The sequence below is a fragment of the Vulpes lagopus genome, chromosome 4 (genome assembly GCF_018345385.1).
Source record: "Vulpes lagopus strain Blue_001 chromosome 4, ASM1834538v1, whole genome shotgun sequence".
Taxonomy (NCBI): Eukaryota; Metazoa; Chordata; class Mammalia; order Carnivora; family Canidae; genus Vulpes; species Vulpes lagopus.
Window position 1 is genome coordinate 10,174,839 of NC_054827.1, and position 23,769 is coordinate 10,198,607.

A 23,769-nucleotide genomic window follows, 5' to 3' on the forward strand; every position below is an offset into this window, starting at 1 on the left:
ACTGTAAAATATCGTATTTGCCATTTGTCTCTAAGGGAAGGATAACAATGAGAATCAGAGACTGTTTATTTTCTGTTTTGGGAAAGTATCTGCATATAGGCTGAGGGCAGCACTTGAATGTGGTGTTCAGTGGTTTCTACACTGTGGTAGGATGAGGCTATTCCAAAAGGCACATCTTCTAGATAGTGGCATTCCCAGAATTGTGACTCATGGACTGATTCCAAGAGTAGCAGATGATCAGTGGTCCATTTTGAAAACTGAAAGTTCAAAAATGTTTGTTTTCCCATTGGCCCCAAGGCAGACATTTAATTACCTTATGGAGAAAATCATTTCTGGTTTTCAGCCTCTATTACATATTATTCCTGAGTCAACCTCTTTTTAAGCACTTCAAATACTTTTCCTATATTTATGAGCCAGAAAAAAAAATATTACCTAAATTGTATGGGCTGCCCTACCTTATTATAAAAACCACACTCAAGGACCCAACATTTGCCTTAAGGAATCCTCTGCCCAAGTCATTACAGTAGGGGGTGAGAAAATGGTCAGCCCATTCCAAGGCAGGACGTTTTGCAGGCTGACCTGAGAGGAGGTGTCAGTTAAAGAGTACCATCCCACAGTTAAGCCAACATCCATCAGGACCCACTGAGGCAGTCCTTCAGTGCACATGCACCATCAGGCCGTGATGTGTTGGCAAGACAGAGGCTTAGTGGAACTCTGCTGGAGGAGTCCTGCGGAAGTTTTTCTTTAGACAGCCTGCCTGAGAAAGAGTTCCTAATCTGCATTTAACAGTAAAGCTATTACTTTCCCTTTACTTGCAATTGATGTTGACCCTAATGACTGTCTAATTGACAACATAGTGGTTCAGTAACACTGACCTCTTCTTACCTGTGAAGAGAGACTTTAGCAGGATTGATTGAGTGGAACCTTTCCCTGCTGCATTAGGCAGTGGTTTTTCCTTAACTGCTGGAGGCCTAACTTGCCAGGGTCAGTGCCAAGTTCCAAGCGAGACATCCAATAATGAAATCAGAGCACTCTGCTGCAGCAGGTCAGGAGCATGTGTCCCATCCTCTGCTTTTTGCACTTTCAGTTTCAGTTCAGCATTAAGATTCTCAAGCATTTTTCAAATAATTGAACCTAAAATAATACATACCATTTTGGTTTTGAAGAAGAACCACTTGGTTTAGGGTTTGGACATTTTGGATTGAAACATCGCTGTGCTTAACTGAGAGGAAAAAAAAGGTTTCCCTAATTATTACTTTTATTTAAGAAAATAAAATCATATTGGAATACCTGTGTAACAACTGAACTATAGTTATGGTCTTAAAAATGACTCGTGTTGAGCAACATATTAGAAATGTGAATCTGATATATCTTTTTTTTTTGATATATCTTTTTAAAAATCATAAATGCATTTTAAATACAGATTAACATACACCAATTTTAAGTTTAAGTTGAATTATGATGATTACTATATTATAGAGGTCAGCTGCAAATGGTTGCAGGCTGGATAGATCTGTATCCAGATCCTACCTATGCTATGGATGGGTAATTTAAGCAAATTCTTAAACTTTGGTAGCCTTCATTTTCTTGTTTTTGAAATGGTGCTCTACTGTCTGCCTACAGATGTTAAGCATTGAGTAAAACAATAAATACAAGGGCTCATTTCAATACTTAACAGTAGTAAAGGTCTAAAATGTCACATACAAAAAATAATAAAAATAATAAAAAATAAAAATAAAATAATATGTCACATACATTATGATTATTAGGATATTCTTGGCACACCTGGGTGGCACATTTGGTGAAGCATCCAACTCTTGAGTTTGGCTTAGGTCATGATCTCAGGGTCATGAGATCAAGTCTTACATCCAGTTCCGTGCTCAGCAGAGAGTCTGCTTGGGATTCTCTCCTTCTCCTTCTCCCTCTGGTCCTCTTCCATTCTCTCTCTCTCTCTCTCTCTCTCTCTCTCTCTCTCTCTCAAATAAATAAATAAATCCTTTAAATAAAGGATATTCTCTTTATTTTCATTCTAAATCGACACCTAATGATATGACATATCTAAGGTTATTGACAGAATAAGAAGGGGTTTGATATAGAAAACGTTTTTTACAGTTTGTTCTTAACTTTCTAGCTGTCCCAGCTTCCCCATCTTAGTCACAGCAAGGCTACCTATTTCTTTAATACTCTGTTATTGCCAATAAAGCCTACATCACATCTCTCTCTTTCTTCTGTTGTCTTTGCATTTGGCCACAGTGGAAGAACAAATCTGTTACACTTCTGGCTTTCCACACTGCCTGTTGGCTCTCACGGATTTGAAGGAATACAGTGAAAAAGAATCTGCCCCTCAGGAATTAAAGCAAGCCACCCAACCATCTTTACCTGCCTGTTCTGTTTGTTTTAATATATCTTTCCTGTTCCAAGTGGCCAGTCAATAACATCCTAGTGTAACATACTTCAAATTGAAATGTATAGAGATCTTTTTTTTTTTTTCCCTGGGCACTATTCTATAAAGTTTTAATTTGGAAAATTTCAAGCCTTTTCACAGGAAACCACAGAACAATGAGCTACTTCCAGACCCAGTAACTATCAAGATGCTGCCGCTCTTGCTTCTTAGAGGCTCCTTAGTCCAACTCTGTTTTACCAAAGCTTTTTAAGGTAAATCATAGCCATCTTGTCTATTTACTCCTATACATGCCAGTGTAAATCCCCCCCAAAAAAGTTCTCCTATTTAATCACACTTAACTACATTTATAAGATATCCTATCATCTTCTCATATATAGCTTATATTCAGTTTCCCCCATTGTCCTAAAAATATATTTTTATAGTCAGTCTGTTTGCATCATGATCCCAGTAAAGTTCACACATCACATTTGATTGTTATGTTTCTTAAGTATTTTTTAATCTAGAGAAATTGTCCCCTCTCTCCTTTTCTCTCATGCCATTAACTTGTTAAAGAAACCAGATCTGCTATTCTATACAATTTCACACATTTCAATTTTGTGTTTGTTTCCTGACAGTATTATTTAACTCATTTGTCTCTCATTTCTTGTAAACTGGAAAACAACTTTGTAGTGTAGATTGAACCGAAGGTCAACTTCTTTGTCAGTAATACTTTTCTTAGCATTTCGAAAATTGAAGTGTTTAGTCAGGAATGGTATCTGTTATCTTAGAATCAAATTCATGAATACCAGTGGGTAGTAATTACATGTGCTTATGGTCACCACTCCCTGGGACTATGAGATCTTTACAATTTTGAGAAATGAAAAAAGTATGTGTGTATGTGTATGTATGTGTATAAGAATAAAATATTTCTCCTTTCTATCTTTTGAGGAATGAATTGGCTGTTAATATTATCCATGCCTGTATTTGAGGAAGAGATAAAAATTTTCCTCTCATCATTCATACATTGATCCATTCAACACCATGTATTGAGTTTTTACTTTTGGACATGGTATCTGCTTAGTGATAGACATAAAACAAACAAAGATAAGGCTCGATCCTTATCCACAAGGGATTTGCAGTCGTATAATAATGAAACTCATTAGTATAAAACTTGTTTCCCAAGGTTCTATACCGGCTTATATAACAAGTGTGTTCCATGAAACAATACTTAAAAAAAAAAGGACATTTCTGACGTAGTTTATTATAGCCCTAACCATATATTCATTGTGTAAACATAGTAGTAAGACAGCCAGTAGAAAAGTGAAAAATTAAATCAACTTTCTCGTCAACATTTTATGAAATAAATATCTGTAATATGTATTCTAGCTGCTAAAATATTAGTAAATATTACTAAAGATATTTAGTAAGTGTATTAGCAAATATTTGTTGAATGTATTACTGATTTAAATTGTTCTTGTGTTGTAGTACATAGGTATAATCTAAGACTATCTAAGGAATGACATCTAAAATATATCAATTACTAAACTTTGTTTTAGATTCACATAAAATTAACCTAAATCAGGTGATGCAATACAAGAACTGCATATTAATTATGAAAAGTAGTATCCAGATAGACATTATAGGAGTTCAAGATTAGAATAAAATCCTTAAACTCAATGAAATTTTGAGCAGCTTAAAATAAGCCAAGTACATAGAGAACTATGTAGCATTCTGTAATTTCCCAACTTCTTTCATAATCTAAAATATGAAAAGTATATCTTAAATATCATAACCTATGTGAAGTATAAACTTTTTTATTGTGGTATAAGCACGAAGAAGTGACAATCATCTAGAATAAGAAAAACTTCCCGAAAGAGTTTGAAGTTTAGAATCTTTGAAGAATAGATGCAACTTCCATAGGGTAAATATTCCAGTATATCCAAGAATTCATGGGTTTCTCCTTGGAAATATTGTATAAGGCACAGAAATCATGAAGTTTGAGGAGAAGTGGCTTAGAAAGTGAATATGAGTCAGTTTTGAAACCGGTTAATAAAGACGACAGGTGGAAATGGCAAATAGGCCATTGGAAATGTATTAAAAACGTCAGGAAGAGAGATAAAAAACTATGGAAAGATAGGTGTTATGGAAATAGAGTGATCAGAGTTGTAATTACAGATAAGAGAATAAAAACAACCAGGGGAAAGTCTACATAGGGGAGAGTATAAATTGCAGAACATTGGCTGCTTATTAATATATAGTTGAGGGAAAACAAAAATACTAGGAATCTGTAAGAGAAAATGCAAATATTCAAGTTCATGGTTTCTGGTCAGGCTATTAAATGTTCGTCACTATTTTCACACATCCTGATTTAAATTTCCTAGTGTGATTGCATTTTTAAAAAGCTATAAGGCCATATGAAAGAATAGAAAAATTACAGTGACAAGGTATTACAGTTTTACACATTTCCAAATCTACACACTGAAAATCTTTTTGGCTGTGGACTATAACATATATCTTCATCCAATCTTTGGCTTAAACTCAGATTGTTTCTTTAGCATACTTGGAAGAAAACTTTTAAAACGGCAAAAGTCTTCATAGCTTCTCTCTTTTGTTTTTCAAAAGACAAGCATTTTGCAAGATTTTATTAAAATTATATGTACACAATTTAAGCCTTGAAATGTATTTTTATAAAATAAGAACATAATTAAAACATTTTAAATACAGACCCCAAGAAAAATGTGTTTTCTGTTAAACATTTTAGATTTTTAAATAGTCTAAACCAACCAGCCAACCCCAAAAATATTTTTCTTCTTATTCTTTTTTTTTAAATTTTGTTTTCTAGTATCTGTAAAACAAAAGTTTTTTGAAGACAGATGGGCATTTTGCCTGAGAAATTACCTTTTTTTTTTCTTTCTCATCATCTCACACTTTTATCCACTAGGGTATAGGAAAAAAAAAATTACTGATAATGGTTTTTAAAGCCACCAGCCTCTCTAAAAATACACCAACACAAAAACCAAAAATATAATCTGCAACTAGATATTTCAATGGCTTTGCATCAAGAAGTTGAAGAGAAAGGCCTACAGTAAATGCAAATCAGTTTAAAACATGGAGAATGAACACTAAGTTTTGGTTACTGCTACTTGCATCATTATTTGTTATACCAGGAGTTATGGGTGATAGGGAGGTAAGATTGCTAAAGAAAAAAAAAAAAGAGAGAGAAAGGGAGATAGATTATAGTTACCTATTTAGCTTTTGCTGATACCCCAATTTTTCCTTTCTTTTTTTTAATACTTTATTTTTTAGAACAGTTTTAGATTCACAACAAAATTGAGAGGAAGGTACAGATATTCACTGTCTTTTCCCACACATGCCCAGAGCCCCGACCCCCATTACATCAAGACCTCTGTGAGGGAGCCACATCTGTGACAATTGATGTACCTATATTGACACATTGTTATTACCCATAATCTAGAGTTAATATTAGGGTTTACTCTTGGTGTTTTACATTATGAGTTTGGACAAATTTATAATGACATGTCTCCATCATGATAGTATATCATATGGATTAGTTTCATTACCGTAAAAATCCTTTATTATAATAAATCTATTTGTTCCTCTTTCTCCTCTCAACCCCTGGCAATCACTGATACGTTACTAGCTCCTAGTTTTTGCCTAATTCACAGTGTCATATAGTTGGAATCATACAATACATAGTATTTTCAGTTTGGCTTCTTTCACTCCGTAATATGCCTTTAAAGTTGATAGTACATTGCTTTTTATTGCTAAATAATATTCTTATTTCTGAGCACACCACAGTTTGTCTATCCATTCACCTACTGAAGGCCAGCCTAGTTGCTTCCAAATTTTGGCAGTCATGAACAACACTGACAAAAACATTCACATGCATATTTTTTGTTGGATGCCAAGTAGTGTAATTGCTAGAATGTATGGTAAGAATATGTTCAGTTTTGTAGTAAATCACCAAACTGTCTTCCGCTGTGACTAGATGATTTTGCATTTCTGCCAGGAATGAATGAACATTCCTTTTACTCTACATCCTCACCAGCATTTGGTCTTGTCAGTGTTTTGGACTTTGGCCATTCTAGTAGGTGTGTGGTAGTACACCTACCGTATTCCTACCACTACTATCTGATACTATCTCCTTGTTTTCATTTGCCTTTCCTTGATGGCAGATGATGGAGAGAATTTTTCATATGTGTATTTGCAATTTGTGTATCTTCTTTGGTGTGGTATCTGTTGAGGTCATTGATCCATTTTTAAATTGGATTGTGTTTCTTACTGTTGAATTTTAAGAGGACACTATATATTTTGAATAACAGTCCATTATCAGTTGTGTTATTTGCAAATATCTTTTTCCCAGCATGGCTTGTCTTCTCATTCTCTTGACATTGTCTTTCACAGACCAGAAGTTTTTAATTTTAATGAAATTCAGCTGATCATTATTTCTTTTGTCAATCCTATTTTGCTGTTATATCTAAAAAGTCATTGCCGTACTCAATGTCATTTAGACTTTCTCCTGTGTTATCTTGTAGGAGTTTTATAGTTTTGCATTTGTACCGTTAAGTCTATAATCCATTTCAAGTAATTTTTTGTAAAGGATGTAAGGCTCATTTGTTTTGCATATGGACATTCAGCATCATTTGCTGAAAACACTCTCTCTTCCTTTGTCAAAATCAGTTGACTACATCTGTGTGGTGTGTTTCTGGGTCTCTGTTCTGTTCCATCCAAATATTTCTCAAAGAACAAATCCTACATTTCTGGTGGTAAATATGTGTCATAGTGTTTTGAGGATAGATCAGACTTAAGAAGCTAGATAAAAATCAGCCTAAGCGCTGCATGTCAATTATGGAAAGTAGTATTAAGATAGGCATTACAGAAGTTTAAGGAGTGAGATATATAGTTCAATTTGTATTGTGATAAGTCAAGTGAGTTTTGATAAGTGAGATTATACTAAAGTGGAGCTTAAATGGTAAATAAAAATTGACATCTGTTTCATTCATCCGTCATAAATTTGCCAAAACCCTGCAAGAGCCAAATGTTAGTAGGATTCATAGGCAAACCACTGCCAGTCAAACAGGATACTTACTATCCTCATAAAGCTTACATTCATGATCAAGAAATAAACAGTAATTTATCTATAACATATTAGGGATTCATAAGTACCATGAAGAAAACATTAGCCACTCTTCACATAAAATACACACACACACACACACACACACACACACAGTGGGATTTTAGAAAGGGGGATTGATCATGAAGGTTCTCTGAGGAAGTGATCTTGAAAGGAAAGGGAAAACATGCAAATGGGGAATATGGACTGCAGGCAAAGAAGACAACAAAGGTAAAGGTCATGAGACAGGAATATGCTTAATTTTGAGGAATATCATGGAGGTCAATAAACTACAGTGCAGTAAATGATGGAGGAAATGATAGAAATGTAGACAGAGATCACTGAGGATCTTGTCAGAAAACTCATAGTCAGAGGTGGTTTTAGCAGATGGGCTAGGTGTAGAAAGACTCATCCATGGGAATAAAAATAATATGTTTGGACAATTTCCCAATTCATTATCACTTGCATTTTACAAATGGGAAAGGATTAAGGAATAGCAGTGGGTAGATTTTAAGCAGCTTTAGAAGGGGAGACATGCAAGGAGTTTGAGTTGGAGTATGATGTGTCATCTGTGATTTTCAGCAGGATTGCTGTGAGCAGAGTGGAGAATCGGTTGGAGAGGGGTGAGATTGGAGGCCAGGAACCACCTGGGAGACCATTAGAGCAAAATAAACAAATAAGCAGAATTGGAACAGAAGGGTGACATGAAACATAATCTTCTGGTCAACAAAAGGCACATTTTAAGGCTCTAAAGAGAAAAAAGCAAAAGCAAAAACAAACAAAAACCCATTAATCCTTTAGTATTAGTGCCTTGCATACAAAAAGTGCTTAATATACACTTGAAGAAATTGGTTGGTTTAATTTGAAATTTGTACTGTATTAAAAGAAGGATGGAGAAATCCTCACATCGTTAAAGAAAAAAATACAGTACTAGGAAAAATAGTAGTAGTTAGATTGTAAACATTGATGACAATGTTCTAAGACTTTGGGAAAGAGTACACTAGGCAAGAGTTCTATCAGAATTAGTTTAACTTGACAGTAAATGCATATAATGCAATTTTTATTATCCTGAGACAGAATAATTCTAACACTTAGTGGTCAATGTTGTTCAAGGCAATAGGAAAAATAAAGTTTTGATTAATTGGATCAAGTATAATGATAATTAAGACTTTGGAAGAAACCCTGCTGGTCATTGCAATCCATCAAATAATTCTACATAACTTGATGACTTTATCCAAGGCCTTTTCTATCCCTTCAGGCACAGTAAAAACCATTTGGAAACATTTCATGGAAGAGTAACACAAACAATTAAGGTGTAATATGGCTAAATGACAGTTTAAAAACACTTAAAAGACTTAATTGAAATGAGAACACTTCTAGGACTGGCTTGAGGTAGTAGCAGAATTACTTAGATTAATGTGAGTAAAATAAGAGATAATGGCATGGAATTAAGTAAATCATGCTGACCCTAGGATTTGTGGATCATCAAACATACAAATGGCAGTATTAAAATCACTATTTCTGTGGAGGGTTTAAGTATAATGATATATACTATTGAATGTTCCATGGAGAAAGTCCTTTAGGTAGAATATACAATAATGGGCATATTTAAACTTTTAACAATTATCCCTCCAAGTGATATCATACAGAGACAGTCATATTCCTGAAAGGTATATTTCCTTTTGTAGTTCCTGGGTGAGATAAGTTCAAGTTGAGTGATTTAGATAAGAGTTAACAATGCTCAAGAAATCAGGTATTGCAAATAACCTAGTGTCAGAAGGAAGCCTCAGATCATCTGTTTGAAAAGAAAGAAATCAAAGCAAAACAAGTGACTGAACAGATGGAGAAATAATGAAACAAACGTTTACATTTAGGATTTCTAGTGTTTCTCATTAACTTTGTCCAGTCTCTTATTTTGCTCAGGGAATGGTCCATGGTTGACTAAATGAATAGATGTTAGAGAAAGAGGGGGAAAGATTAGTCTAAAGCAATTAGTTCTCTGCAGAAGGAAATTAGAAACACTGTGTTATGGGTGAGTTCATTATAAGTAATGCCATTAACATTAGGGCATTAACAAAATTGTCCAAAAGATGTGCATATACAAATATGTATAACTTATTTATAAATAAAGAGGCACATAAATATTTATACTAGAGTTGGCTGTAGACTTCTATGGTAAAGAGTTAACTCTCATCAAACTTGCAATACTCTCCTTCACACTCCCCCTTTACAGAAGGCCCTGAAGCCAAACCTCTACTGATGAGGGGGGAAACAAAACAAAAAATAAACTTCTCTAAATTTATTTATAACTAGTCCAGCAGGAATGTTAATATCTCAGAGCATAGCTTTGCACATTTCATAGTGAGGATTCTTTATTCCAACCACAGTAAAATCAGTAAAATTTCTTCCCCCTCCTCAAATGTTTGCTATTTTTAAGCTCCTTCCTTATAGAGATAGTGAGATATCAAATTCTATTTATCCCATTCTTACATATAATCAGATAGAGAAAAGAAGAATATGTATATTCTCTAGAGGAAAGAGAAATAATAAAAAAAAAAAGAACAGAAGATAAAGATAATATATGTCAAGATCTCTGAAGAATGTGATTTTACCCTACTTGCCTTGACTAGTCTGCCATGATTGGAGGATGCTGAAAAGGACACGAGACTTCTGCACTTCTGCTTATTACTCACGACAATAGCTATAGACAGAATATGAACATTTTTCTACCCATTTCTTAAGTCCCCTATCCCCAGAAGTTGATACTAACAGGGCCAAGTAACACCTGCTCACAAAATGGGTTGAATTCTAGGAGAGAAACTCTGATCTTAGGAAGTCTTTATAATGGGCAATAAACCTGCTTGACATTATCAAAATAGTGAGTCAACATTATCTTCATTATATTGGATAATTTAAAAAACCTACCTTTTTCCCCCCCAAAGGGAGACTTTATCTTCCAAAGCTTTTTTTCTAAACATTCTTAAAAAGATAATGTGGGCTGAAGGAAGCCTGTGCCTCTGCTTACAAGATAGGCAGAAATGTGAGACTCTGAGAATGTCACTGAACACTGTGCAACCTAAGAAAAATCCAGTCAGAGGAAGCACAGACTAAGAAGGGATGCTACAAAGAGGAAGACAGCTGCCATAGCAGCTACACGGAGCTCTGGATACCTCACCCCTGCTCCTGACTCACCACTGTTCACTCTAACTGAGGAACAAGTTGGTTAGGAAAAAGACACAAGGAAGATGCCCATGGGACCAGAGCTGATGATTCACCAAATTAAAATTACTCTAACCGCAATGTAAAATCTTTGGAGAAGGTATGTGCTAATTTGATCAGAGGCATAAAGGAAAAGAATCTCAGAGTGAAAGGACTAGTGGAGATGCCTACCAAGACTCTGAGAATCACCAAAAGAAAAATTCCTTGTGGTGAAGGTTCTAAGAATTGGGATTGTTTCCAGATGAGGCTCCACAAGGTTTCATTGATTTATTTGCACAGTCCTTCTGAGAATGTTAAGCAGATTACTTCCATTAGTATTGAGCCAAGATTTGAGGCTGAAGGCACTGTTTCAGATGGCTTAAATCAACCTTTTTTTATAAATGCTTATCAGTTGCTTAAAAAAAAAAGATGCTATAAAAAGTGGACAGAAAAGAAGAAAATATTTTAGAACTTAAAAATACGATTGAATTCTTTAAAAAAATATATATATATATTATATATATTTTTATAAATATATGGTAGAAAATAAAATTGGGAGAGTTTGCCAGAATGTAGAATATTTTTAAAAGGCAACTTAAATATTAAACCATAAGAAATAGGAGGATCGGGATGCCTGGGTGGCTCAGCAGTTGAATGTCTGCCTTCGGCTCAGGGCATGATTCCAGGATCCAGGATCGAGTCCCACAGCGTGTTCCTTGCATGGAACCTGCTTCTCCCTGTACCTGTGTCTCTGCCTCTCTCTCTGTATGTCTCTCATGAATAAATGAATTTTAAAAATAGGAGGATCAATCCAGTACATTCAACCTTTAACTAATATAGGTTCCAGAAGGAAACAACAAAGATAGCAAAAGTACAAAAATTGTCAAAGAAATAATACAAGAAAACTTTCCAAGAGCTAAAGAAAGATGTCTCAAATTCTCTTGCCAAATAGAATAAAACAAAATAAAGCAGAAAACAAAAACTTCTTGGCTGAAATATAAAAGCACAAGTGCACAACATAAGATGATATACAGAATATAAGAATACAACAAAGCACATGAAAATTTTAGGAAGAAGAAAAACTACTCAAATAGCCTTGGTCCAAACTTGAAATACTTAAGATCAAATTGGAAAAGGAAGTCACTGGGTTTAAGGAAATAAAATGAAGTGGATATCAAACAGAATGAATGAGAATCTGACAGATTATAGAAACATGATGTTTATCTTAAGAAAAATACAACTTTATACTTTTGAAAGTAATGTATACATAATAAATACACAAATTAATAAAACCATGCTAGTAATTGATAGTCCAAAAGTGAGGGAACATTTATTTTGAGTGACCTCTAGAGAATCCATTTGAACCTTCTCCTTAGACTGGCTGAAAGGCCATGACTATCGTATCCTAGAAAGAGAAACAGAATGATATTCTCATAGTAAAAATGGTATAAATGCTGCTAAATGATTTTCAGTATTTTGTATTAATCTGTGAACAAATAATGTAACTATATGGTACAAAGCAGTGTGGATATTATCAGCTATTACAGTGTAAAATTTTGTGCAGCTGTCCCCATGCTGCTGGGAAGAAAGGTGGAAGGAAAGTTAGGATCCATAACTTTTTAAAAGATTTTATTTATTTATTAGTGAGAGACACAGAGATAGAGGCACAGACACAGGCAGAGGGAGAAGCAGGCTCCACTCAAGAAGCCCAAAGTGGGACTCGATCCCAGGACCCCCAGGATCACGCCCTGAGCCAAAGGCAGCTGCTCAACCACTGAGCACCCAGGTGCCGCAGGATCCCGAATTTCATCTTGCACAGTGTTGCTTGATTTATTTAACACTGTTTTAAGTATATTATTAAAAGTTCAAAAATAAACAATAAAGGAATTAAATAAAAATAGCAACATAAGTGGGTAGGAGGACAGGAGAGAAAGAAACCAGCTAATTCTTACCTATCATAGCAGAAATAGACATATAGAGATATATATACACACATACATACACAAAGTGATTAATATTAATGAATCAAGAAATTACCCAGAGATATGGAAGTAATACCAGAGGAACTAGAAGCAAAAACAGTTAAAAGTAGTTGCCTCTGGGAAGCAGCACTGGGGATGGGTAAGGATGCAGCTGGGACCATTATTTTTTATTATACTTCTGTACTATTATTAAAATTCCTATGTGTAACAATATATTAGAATTATAAAATTATTCATTCTATATAAAATTTTTAAAAAGGCAAGCAATCTTAATTATAGCATTTCCCTTATGTGTTGGAATGAGGTCATGCCTTAAAAATCAGAATCCTAAAAACCTAGAAATGTTTAAAACTATGTATTTTAATTTAAATATCATCTTACTGGTTTAAAAAAATACTTAAAAGAGTGGATGTGTAGTTTGTAATTTGTGACCTGTATACTCTGAGTCATCTAATATGTTTCTTAATAGTAATAATAATCTAGAATTTATTTTCTGAAATGAACTTTTGACTCATATATGCTTTCTCTACTAGCAAGTAATATGATGTTATTACTTAACCTATTAACAGATATAATTTTATAAGTATTTACTGAGAACATAGGCCTGATTTTACATTTCTACATTGCCTTCCAGGAATGCATGCTTATCTTTCTTTCTTTTTTTTTTTTCCCCGAAACTTTTATTTCTGCCTACTAGTTTCAGCAACTTTTATAATGGGGATGTTCAGACTAATCCAAAGGGCAAGTTACACTTAACCTTTTTGAACGGAATTCCCTAAGCAGGATGTCTCAGCAGCTCATTTACAATTCTTACTACAGACAACAGACTACAGCTTGTCTCCAGGATTGGCTTTATGAATTGTAACCACAGGAGTAGACAGTAAAGGTTTTGCATTCATTGCATCTTGGCAAAGGGATTATACCTCAAGCAGCTTTCCCTGGAGTCCAGTCAAATAGAATCAGGGGTGAGGAAATTACTGACCTTTTTCTACTGAGCTGCCATGAACCTCATGCAAAGAGGCCTTTTGCCTAGGAAGGAAAAAAAAAAAATGACTTGAGTGTCTTTCCCTGCTGTATAAAGAAGTCTTGGTCTCTGTCGATTTTTCTTGTGCTTGTGTTCTCTTGCTCTCTCTGTTTCTCTATCCCTTGGGTCTCTCTCTATATATGTCATTGATTGAACATATTGGTGATAACACAAAGTCATTCTTGAAAAATCCTAATGTGACTGATAGAATGGCTGGGGCATTAGTCTATAGCTGCCCCCTTAACAGGCATTTCTGTACCATCTCCCAAATCTTATTGCAGGAGCCATGTTGGCTATTTCTCAAAGGACATACTATTTGGACTGAAAATGAACTAGAGAGAGCAAATGAATCTTTGGGATCTTGAGATAATTACAGGCACATAATAAACATTTAATGGAATAAAGCATAGATGCAGCTGGGCATAGTCCTTGGAACCACAGTAAAATAAATGTTAATAAAACATGATACTTTGAGGCATGAGGCCATTAATTCCAACGGATGATTAATGGAGAATGTTTTTCAGTGTCAACATTAAAATTCGATCTTCATTTTTAGCATCTTTAGAAACTGAAAGCTGAGGTGTAGACCTTTTTTTTTAACTAGAGAAATATTTCATTGAGAAATGCTTTTACCTATTCTATGCAAGTTCTTGAAAATCTCTAAACTGTGAACAGTTAATATTCCATAATTCCAAATAAGAATAGTGAGGTCAGACTAGAATCTCAAACACTATTTGGAGATTTCTCTGTTCACTTTTTTTAAAGATCTTATTTATTTATTCATGAGACATACAGAGAGAGAGGCAAAGACACAGGCAGAGGGAGAAGCAGGCTCCCTGTGGGGAGCCCGATGTGGGACTTGATCCCAGGACCCCGGGATCACAACCTGAGTCAAAAGCAGACACTCAACCACTGAGCCACCCAGGTGCCCCCACCTGTTCTTTTTTTTTTTTTTTTAAAGTTCCCAGTAGTCCTAATATTATCTATCTCTATCTTCTATCTATGTATCTATGTATCTATCTATAACTATAGATACATACACCTATACATTTGATTTGACACTTTGCTTGAATTTTAAAAACATTTTTCTCAATTGATCTCTCAAATTCTAGGACAATTAGGAAAGGAAAATGCCTTACTTAGGAAAGAAACTAAGAAATGCCTTACTTAGGAAAGAAAAAAAATGAAAATATCATAGAAAAAGTGAAGGTATGTGACTATATATCACAGAGTCATTGAATAGGTACGCACTAATAACATTATTTTCAAATTTCAGGTAAGAGGAAAGAATTTTCATTTCAGTGCTCAGCTTAACTAAGGAGATGATTTGTGCAGGTTTTGACTGATTTCTTAAAGTAGGTGGAGTGAATATTAAGCCTTTCCAGACATGGGTATCACTAAAAGAAGGCATGGAGAATGATAGAAATACAGTTTTTCTCAAAGGAGTACTTTAATTCTGTGCTTTTCCATGCCTATTAAAATCATACCATTTCAGTGGCTTAAAGTGTCTAATCTTTGGATCTCTTCTCTGTCCCATTTTCTGGACTTTCATATGTATCTATATATTTTTCATTTATATATATTGAAAAATAAGCAGTGTCTTACTTGATACTTCAGTAAAACTTTTGTGATAGCTCAGTTTCCTCACACATGTTTTTTAAACTTTTTAAAAGATTTTATTTACTTATTTGAAAGAGTGAGAGTGAGCGTGAGAGAGAGAAAGAGAGAGTATGAGCAAGGGGGAGGGGTAGAAAGAGAAGCAGACTCCCCACTGAGCAGGAAGCCTGACATCAGGCTCCATCCCAGGACCCTGAGGTCCTGACCTGTGCCAAAGGCAGACTCTTATCCCACTGAGCCACCCAGACCCTAGTTTTGTAAAATTCTACGTTTGCCACAATGTAGAGGTTTCCACATGTTTCATATTGACATGGTCAGACTCAGAAGTGGGCTTTGCGATCTACCAAGCGCTACTTGGGGGTTATCATGTGCTTGGGATTTTGGTCCCTCTGGTGTACAAGGAGAGGAATGTCCTCACCTGGTGGGGCAGGGGATTAGGTATGCAGAGTAGGAGACAGAAATGAGAGGGGATGACCCCTGTGTCTTCGCCTGAGGTCCCATTCCAGCAGACAGTTTCCATGATTACTGGTCGTCTTTCCATGATTACAGCTCCTGCAGGGTTGGAAGAAAGTCGGTGCTTGAATCCTGTTCTCTGTTTCCCATTTCCCAGTGAAGATCTATGAAAGTTCTCACCTACCCCTTCCTGGGAAGGGTTTAAGTGCAAACATGTGTGACTTTGTAATAGTCACTTCCCTTTAAATTCTATTAGCATGGCCACTTTAGTATATTAGATATTTATATATTAGACTTCCAAAGCGTTTTTAGAAATGCCTTACTTAGGAAAGAAAAAAAAAATGCTTATATAGCTACTATTAGATTCGTATGTGAGTAAAAGGTATAAAATGTTACAAGTTAATTTTCAGTCCTCAAAATAATGATTTGGGGTGATCTCACTTAGTAATTGATATACCCCCCACCCACACAGGAAGAGAGACTTAATGACTATTCACATATATTATCTTAATTGTCATAGAAAAAACATAGAGTGGCCTACAACTAGCACGAGTAACCTCATTTTTCTGTAATCAACTAAAAAGAGAAACAACAACTTCACCATCAGACCTCAGTAAAAGATTTTCATTTCACCTCCTGTGAAAACAATGCCAAACTAATAGTAGCCAAAGTCCCCAGAGAGCCGTATGCCAGCCAGCTTCTCAGTTCAAAAATAATAGCATTTTAATTAAAACACCAGTTTCAGGGAGCCTGGGTGGTGCAGTAAGTTAAGAATCCGACTCTTGATTTTGGCTCAGGTTGTGATCTGAGGTTTGTGGGATCGAGCCCCGCATGGGGCTTTGCCCTCAGCGAGGAGTCTATTTCTCCCCTGCCCCTCCCTCTGCTCATGCTCTCTCTCAGTCTCCCAAATACATAAATAAATAGGAACCAGTTTCTATTTCCCACATAGTATCTGATGATCCACATGTCGGTTTATCCAAAAACATACCATAGCCCTTCAAAAATACCAGAATCTCTCTTTTCTATCAATATATCTATCTATAACCAACAGAGGGAACTATTTCATCGAGTTGTTTTTGAAATGTTACGAGTAAGAAAACCATTCTAAGAAAACCACATTGGGTCATTTCTGCCTCAGAGGAAAGCTTCCTAGGATGAGTGAGTAGGAAAAGAAGAAATTAGTTGAAACAGGTCTCTTGGAAACTTTTTTTTTCTCTGCCCATAAAGCTTCTTCAGAACCTATTATACACCCTTTTTACCTCTAGAAGACACATCCCCCAATCTAATTACTGCTTCTAACAGAGATCCTCCCTTTAAAGTCACTTGTAAATAATAATCACATCTGTTCTCAGTTCAGTTGAGTTTAAACACTGTGCTATTTCCTGCCTTCTCATGAAGCTAAACCACCTACTATGCCTTCCTGTCCAAATAGCTGCTAGAAAAGAATGCAGATATAATGAACATTTATTAAAACATCCAGTTTTACATGGGGAAAAATCATATTCATTCTCTAGAATATCCAAGGCCAGACAGGATGGCATGAATCAGCCCTCAGTACTGGGCAGTTGTCCAGGTGTGAGCGTGGCCGAAGCCTTTTTCAAAATCCTCTTTTAAATTCAATTTTAATGGAGCAAACTGCTAGAGAGGTGCCAAGAAAATTGTTCCTTAACATTTGCCTGCAGGATCATGACCCCTAATGTCTTTACCAGGCTGATAACTTCTGGGCAGCAGAATAAACCTGCATTCATGAAATCTCTTCGCAGATGCACTGCTGCAGGGGAGGGACAATGATGTCATTTGAGAGCTGCCACCGATGAACATGAACGCTGTTAGCTTGTGAATTATTCTCAGTACATTAAGGGAAACTAATGACACCTTTGTTAGCTAATGTGCTTCACCTGCAAAGGCAACAGTTGCATTCTGAATAGATCTGGGCAGACAGGAAAAACAAGCTGTTAAGCACCCCAATTTCTTGTTATACTATTTGCACAATTTGGTTCTCTCTCTCTCTCTCTCTGGGAAATCCAACTCGTCAGTATAAGTTACCATATCTCATTCATTTGCTTTCTGGTTCCTCCCATTAAGCTACAGAGATTTCATATTCTAGCTCCCCCTGCCCACCGCCCCCACCATTTCTTCTTAGACACAAAACTATCCTTGAGGGAGACACAGACCCCTTTATAAAATTAAGAGCACGACACAGGGTGTGCGCAGGGGGAAGGCAGGGGGTGATTTTGTTATTGTAATAAACTTTTTCAAACATTTTATTAGTTCTTGATGATGAAAGATTTCTTTGATTTTTCCCCTCAAGGCATTTCAGCATAGTGTTCTGGGATATTTTAGGCCTGGGGTTTGGTGATAGTGGCCTTCCATATTTGCATCTTAAGGTTTCAGATGTTTGAACGTGTCAGCCGTTGGTTTTTCCCCCCTTAATAGCATGTCGAACACAAGACTTAAATTGCTTCCATAAGGTGTGTGTCAAGTGAAAGAATTTTTTTTTTAAGATTTTATTTATTTATTCATGAGAGACACGGAGGGAGAGAGAGGCAGAAACACAAGCAGAGGGAGAAGCAGGCTCCATGCAGGGAGCCCGATGTGGGACTCGATCCTAGGACCCCAGGATCCTGTCCTCAGCCAAAGGCAGATGCCAACAGCTGAGCCACCCAAGTGTCCCAAGTGAAAGAAATCTGTGTGAATGGAGGCAATCCTCTGAAACCCTGGCCATTGCATCCGGACCATGGCTTTGTTTTTGGCCGTGTTTGTCATCTGGTAACTTCTTGGCATTTCCATTCCCACCAACCTTCTGAGACTCTCCCAAGTGGCTCTGTCTCTGAACAGAGGTGGAGAGGTAGTGCAGTTCAGAATACCCCGGGTGTCTCTTTTATTCTACTATCTTTGAATTGTGTTGTTGTGATGTGTTGCCAGTTTAATTAACCATACTTCTTAAAATCAGCCCTCTTTTCCCATCAGTGATCGGGTGAGCGTGCTCCTCTTTTCTGAGGGACTGCTCCAACACAATGCAACGTTAACTTCTTGTTTGTGGTTTTGTGTGTTTCTTTCTTTTTTTTTTTAAATCTGCCCCCTACCATTAGTACTTCCTGTCATATGCATGACATGACTCCATCTGTTTTTACCAGCCCTTTCTGTGATTTTTTAATTTAAATGATTGACTTCGGGTTCCTGAATAATCTGCAACAGAAATAATGAATACCTTGGGATCTGTCCCTTTTCACCCTTTCACACTCAGTCATAATTACCTGGGATCCATGGTGGATTGATTCTCATTGCAGACGTGCATGGAGTATCAGGCAGGAGGGGGGAGGGGGGGGTCTTGTGCAGCTCTTCTATTGTCGTGTTGCTATCATACAGAAGAACTTGCCCAAGTCTTCCTCTCCTTTCTCTGGAGAAGATGAAAACTGGACGGGTTGATTATTCTCTACCCTACGTTTGGGTTTAGGAAGATGAGGCGTTTCTCATTTCTAGCACTAGGCATGGGTTTTCAACCTGCAATTTTCTCCTGTCAGCCAAGCACACACAGAATGTGCAGTCAGCAGTGGGAGATAACAGGGATTCTGGGAATAAGAGCAATCTGCCTCATCTGGCTTGAGTAGTGGAAGCACCATGGTGTCTCATTAAAAGGTCTTCTCCTCTCCTTCGGGTTTCTTCCAATAGTGCAGAGGCAGATTGGCTGTATTAGCATTGCTCTTCTGCTCGTAGCTGGTGTAAACAGATCTTAACTTGATATACATGTGCACTGTTTCTCTGATAGTTGTCATTTCCAGAGTGGTTGCAGCTGTTCCCAATGCTGCTACAAAATACCTTTTAACCAAGAATACGGCTGCCTCCCTGCTGTAAGCAACTGTGGATGGCTATGTGATTCATCAGCTGTATTCTGACACTGTAGATACGTAGAGGAAAAAGTGAGTGCTTCTTCCCTTTGATTCCATTAGGGGATGCTGCGCCAACTCACAGCTGGAAACAAATTAAAGTCGTTTTTCTGATAATACAATGAAAGTGGTTTCCAAGTAAAGATCCTATTCAAATTATTCACGATGTTTTTCCTTCTAGGAGTATGTGTCCTTATTTGCTAAATTAGATTGGTTTGCATTTAAATGTTGATAAGGAAGAGAGTTGTTACACTATGCAGGCTGGGCAAGGTGATGTGTTTGGGCAGTTCTGTGTGCACACCTTCCTGGTAGAGGGCTCTTGGTCTGTTTGTCACTTCAGCTACCCTTCTTTCCTTTGACTTAGGAGTGCGTTTCCAAACCGTGATGCTAATTCCTTTATTTCAACACTTACTTATTTACAAAGATTTAAATTTAAATTCATTTCTATTTACACGTGTGTATGCATTCTGGCGTACTGTTGTTTCATCCTGTGTGTCAGATTTCTGTAGTTAACTTTGAAAATCATCTGTGATTCTTTCACCACGTATTCCTGAGATACGGTCGGGTGAGGCAAGCACTTCTCAGTCCCAGGAGGTCTGCTTTTTTCTCTGCTTTCAATTAGAATGAAACCTTAACAACCAGCACCAAGGTAAAACCAGTGGCACCTTTGGTTTCTTTTCGTGTGTTGAGTATTTCACTGCCATTTGACAACCCCCAACATAAATATGAACCTCCTATGCCCTTTAGATCTGTCATGCATTTGCTTTTTTGCTAGTGGCTTTAATTTTTGCTCTTCCAGAAATCTTTGCTTATGTGGGAGAGTACAGAAGCTGTTGAGAAAGTAGTTTACCTAAAACTAACCATGAAAACACGGCAGTTATTTTCCTTCATCCTTAGACATGCTTATTGAGCTCTTGTATTTAATGTGTCTTGCCATGACTGATGATTTGGTGGGTGTCTGTCAGCTTCCAAGGTACTTTTTAATTCATTTGTATAGTTCTCTGCTGACAACTTTGTTCCTCCATCCCATCTCTACCCCGTAGGAATGCACTTTGAAATTATGATATTATATTAAAAGGTTGAAATACATCCTATCAGTGATCATAGATGCAGGTTCCAAATATCTCTTACTTCGAACTTTAGTTTCTGAGAAAGGGGACAAAGACGCCCGTTGCCATTGTTGCTGTGATTTCTATTAGCTGAGTTTAAAATACTTAATTGTGTTTTCATTAAGAAAATAAATCATATGTAAAACATAGTCTTTATTTTTTATGTTGACTTTTAGGTTTTGAATTAGATCTATGTCATTAAGTCCGTAATAACCATATGCTGTATGTCATCTCCTAGCCTAGAGGGATGATAGGTGGCCAATACTCATGTTCACATCTCATTATTCTTTGGCTCCAAAATCAAACAGGGCAATAGCTAAAACTCTCACATGATGGTTGATCAGTGACCCAATGAAATGAGCTGCTGAAAACATAATTCCTGTCCATAGGGGCTCTGTGTATAATTCATGATGTGAATGATTACAAATAGTATCCTTGCTGGCAGTGTCAGACAGGAGGCTAGCAGTTAATGGTCCATGGAGATTTAACTACCCATATTCCCAAAGGTGCTCGTTGTAGGGCAAACATGAGGCCCAATAATGCAAAGCATTAGGAACTTGCATTTTCCATCGCTCCTCTGCCTATTCTGGGAGCAAGTAAATTTATGTTATGAATCCTACCTCCATATTCATATAGAGTATCTTTTCTCTCAATTTTGTGATAGTATATGTGTTTATAAAATAGTGACTAAAACACATATTTTGCTTACATGACATCATGTAGTATGTTTGGCCTTCGCCTATCGTACTTACAAATGGAAAGGTGGTTAAAAGATACAGCTGATCTATTTCTTAATAATAATCGTAATGCCTAAACAGATTATTTTAATATGTACTTGACTCTCTTCACATTGTGCCTTTAGGTGGTTTTAAATATGTAACTTTTTTTTTAATATGTAATGTTTTTAAGTATTTCACAACATTTTTATGTGATTGATATTAAAAATATTTCATACAGGAGAAAATAGTGATAATTAGGACCAAAAATCTCATCGGGTCTGGACAAGTGAACTGAAAGTAACAAGATGATTTTAAGAGTAGATGGCTCTGCATTGAAAACACTGCGATTAGCTTTTTTAAAGGCAGTTACTAAATAAATAAATAAATAAATAAATAATTAAATTAAATTAAATAAAAATAAAAGATAAAGGCAGTTACAACAGCACAGGAATCTGGAGTAAATAAATCGTGTCCTAAGCCTCCTCATTCTTACCAACATTTTCAACAGAAAGCCGTCACAGACATTTATCATCTCCTATGTCCACGCACTCTGTAGGTTTAGGGGCTGCAGCAACAAACACAGTGGATGGGTCATTGGCTTCAAAGATCTAACATCTAACTCCTCCTCTAAGATCTAACTCCTTCCAGTGGAAGGAAACAGATATTAAACTTGTTGGCAAATATGTAGAACAATTTAAGATAGTGGTAGGTTCTATGAATAAAATATAGTTGGGCCATGATACTGGATCGGCTGGGACATGGGGATAGTTGGCTGCTTTAATCTAGAATAATCTGAGAGAGCTCTTCTGAGAGGTGCCATTTGTGCTGGATCTGAATGGTCAGATCTGGGGAAAATGTGGGAAAATATCGTTACAAATAGAAAGAACAACATGTGTGGCAGCCCTGAGATAAGAACGTGTCTGAGCTGATGACAGAAAGGAAAGAAGGTGACCGGAAAATACTGAGCAAGGGGAAGAGGAATGAGATGAACTGAGGAAATAGGCAGTCGGGTTCCTATAGCACCAACTAGGTGGAATGGCTAAATAGCTTTTGGGTGTCTGATCATGGGTTCTTAAGACTTTTACTACTTCTGAGCCAAGTTTTATAGTATCCATGGGTATGCCTAGTTAGCTCAAAATAAAATTATTTTTAATTCATCTCAATATCTCCAGGTAAAAAACTATTTATTTTAGTAGTTCCTTGCAGCAAACAATAAAGTGAAGAGTTATTAAAAATGACAACTGGATCTAGGATTATAAATGTACTGAGACTTGTCCAACTGCCTGTATTTACGACTTGAGAAAAGTACGGTTATCAAAGTATCAGAATTTCATTTCTGTTAACAGCATTTCTGCATTTCTAATCAACAACTCATTAGCATCTTGAAATACTTTGTCAAATTTTATATGAAGCAATCGATTGGCTTTGCTATACATAAAGACATTTATTTTGAATATTGTTCGATTATGTCCTGTATCACAAGTTTCAAATCCATCATGTTTCTTAGGGTATTAATGTAACAATGTCAGATGGGATTGAAGTTGAAAAAAAATTACCTGAGGGCATTTTTGTTTTGTGCTTAAATTTTATTTTGTCATTTATTCTTATTAGCAATCATTAAGCAATTTAATAATTATAAGCTCCATTAACATTTTAATGAGTCTAGTGGCCATTGCTAAGTGTAATTAAATTAGTTTTATTGTATGATATTTTGAAACTGTGATTAAATTAAGTTTTACTGTGCTTAGAAGAATAAACCTATGGAGAGATTGCTATTCACCAAACATCTTATTAACTTATAAGGTACTGATAAAATAGACGTTCATAGAGACAGGAGAAAAATATAATTCCCTATTGAGTCTATTCACAAGATAAAACTTTAATCATTTTAGTTTGGAATCAATCTAGTCATGACAGCGTAATTTTATTTAAAATATTTTTTTTGTGTGTGTGTAGAGATGGAGAAAAAGGAGGAAGGGATAAGTTCTTTTGGTAATGTTCTGATCCTCTCCTGGTTTCTGTGGTTACAATCTATAGGGACAGGGTTGGATCATGCCTGGCAAGATAATGATGTAGAATAGATACACACAAATCAGTGTTGAATTATTCCATACCAAACAAGATCTCATATATATTCATTTAAATTGGAAATTTGTTATAGAAATAGAAAAATCAGGGGCACCTGTGTGGCTCAGTCCACTGAGCATCTGCCTTCAGCTCAGATCATGAGCCCAGGGTCCTGGATTCAAGTCCCACATGG

General features: G+C 36.2%; 1 pseudogene; it reads left to right on the forward strand.

Moving 5' to 3' along the window:
* Positions 1–11,187, forward strand: part of LOC121489508 — a 97,018-nt pseudogene extending 85,831 nt beyond the window's left edge.
* The last annotated feature ends 12,582 nt before the right edge of the window (positions 11,188–23,769 follow it).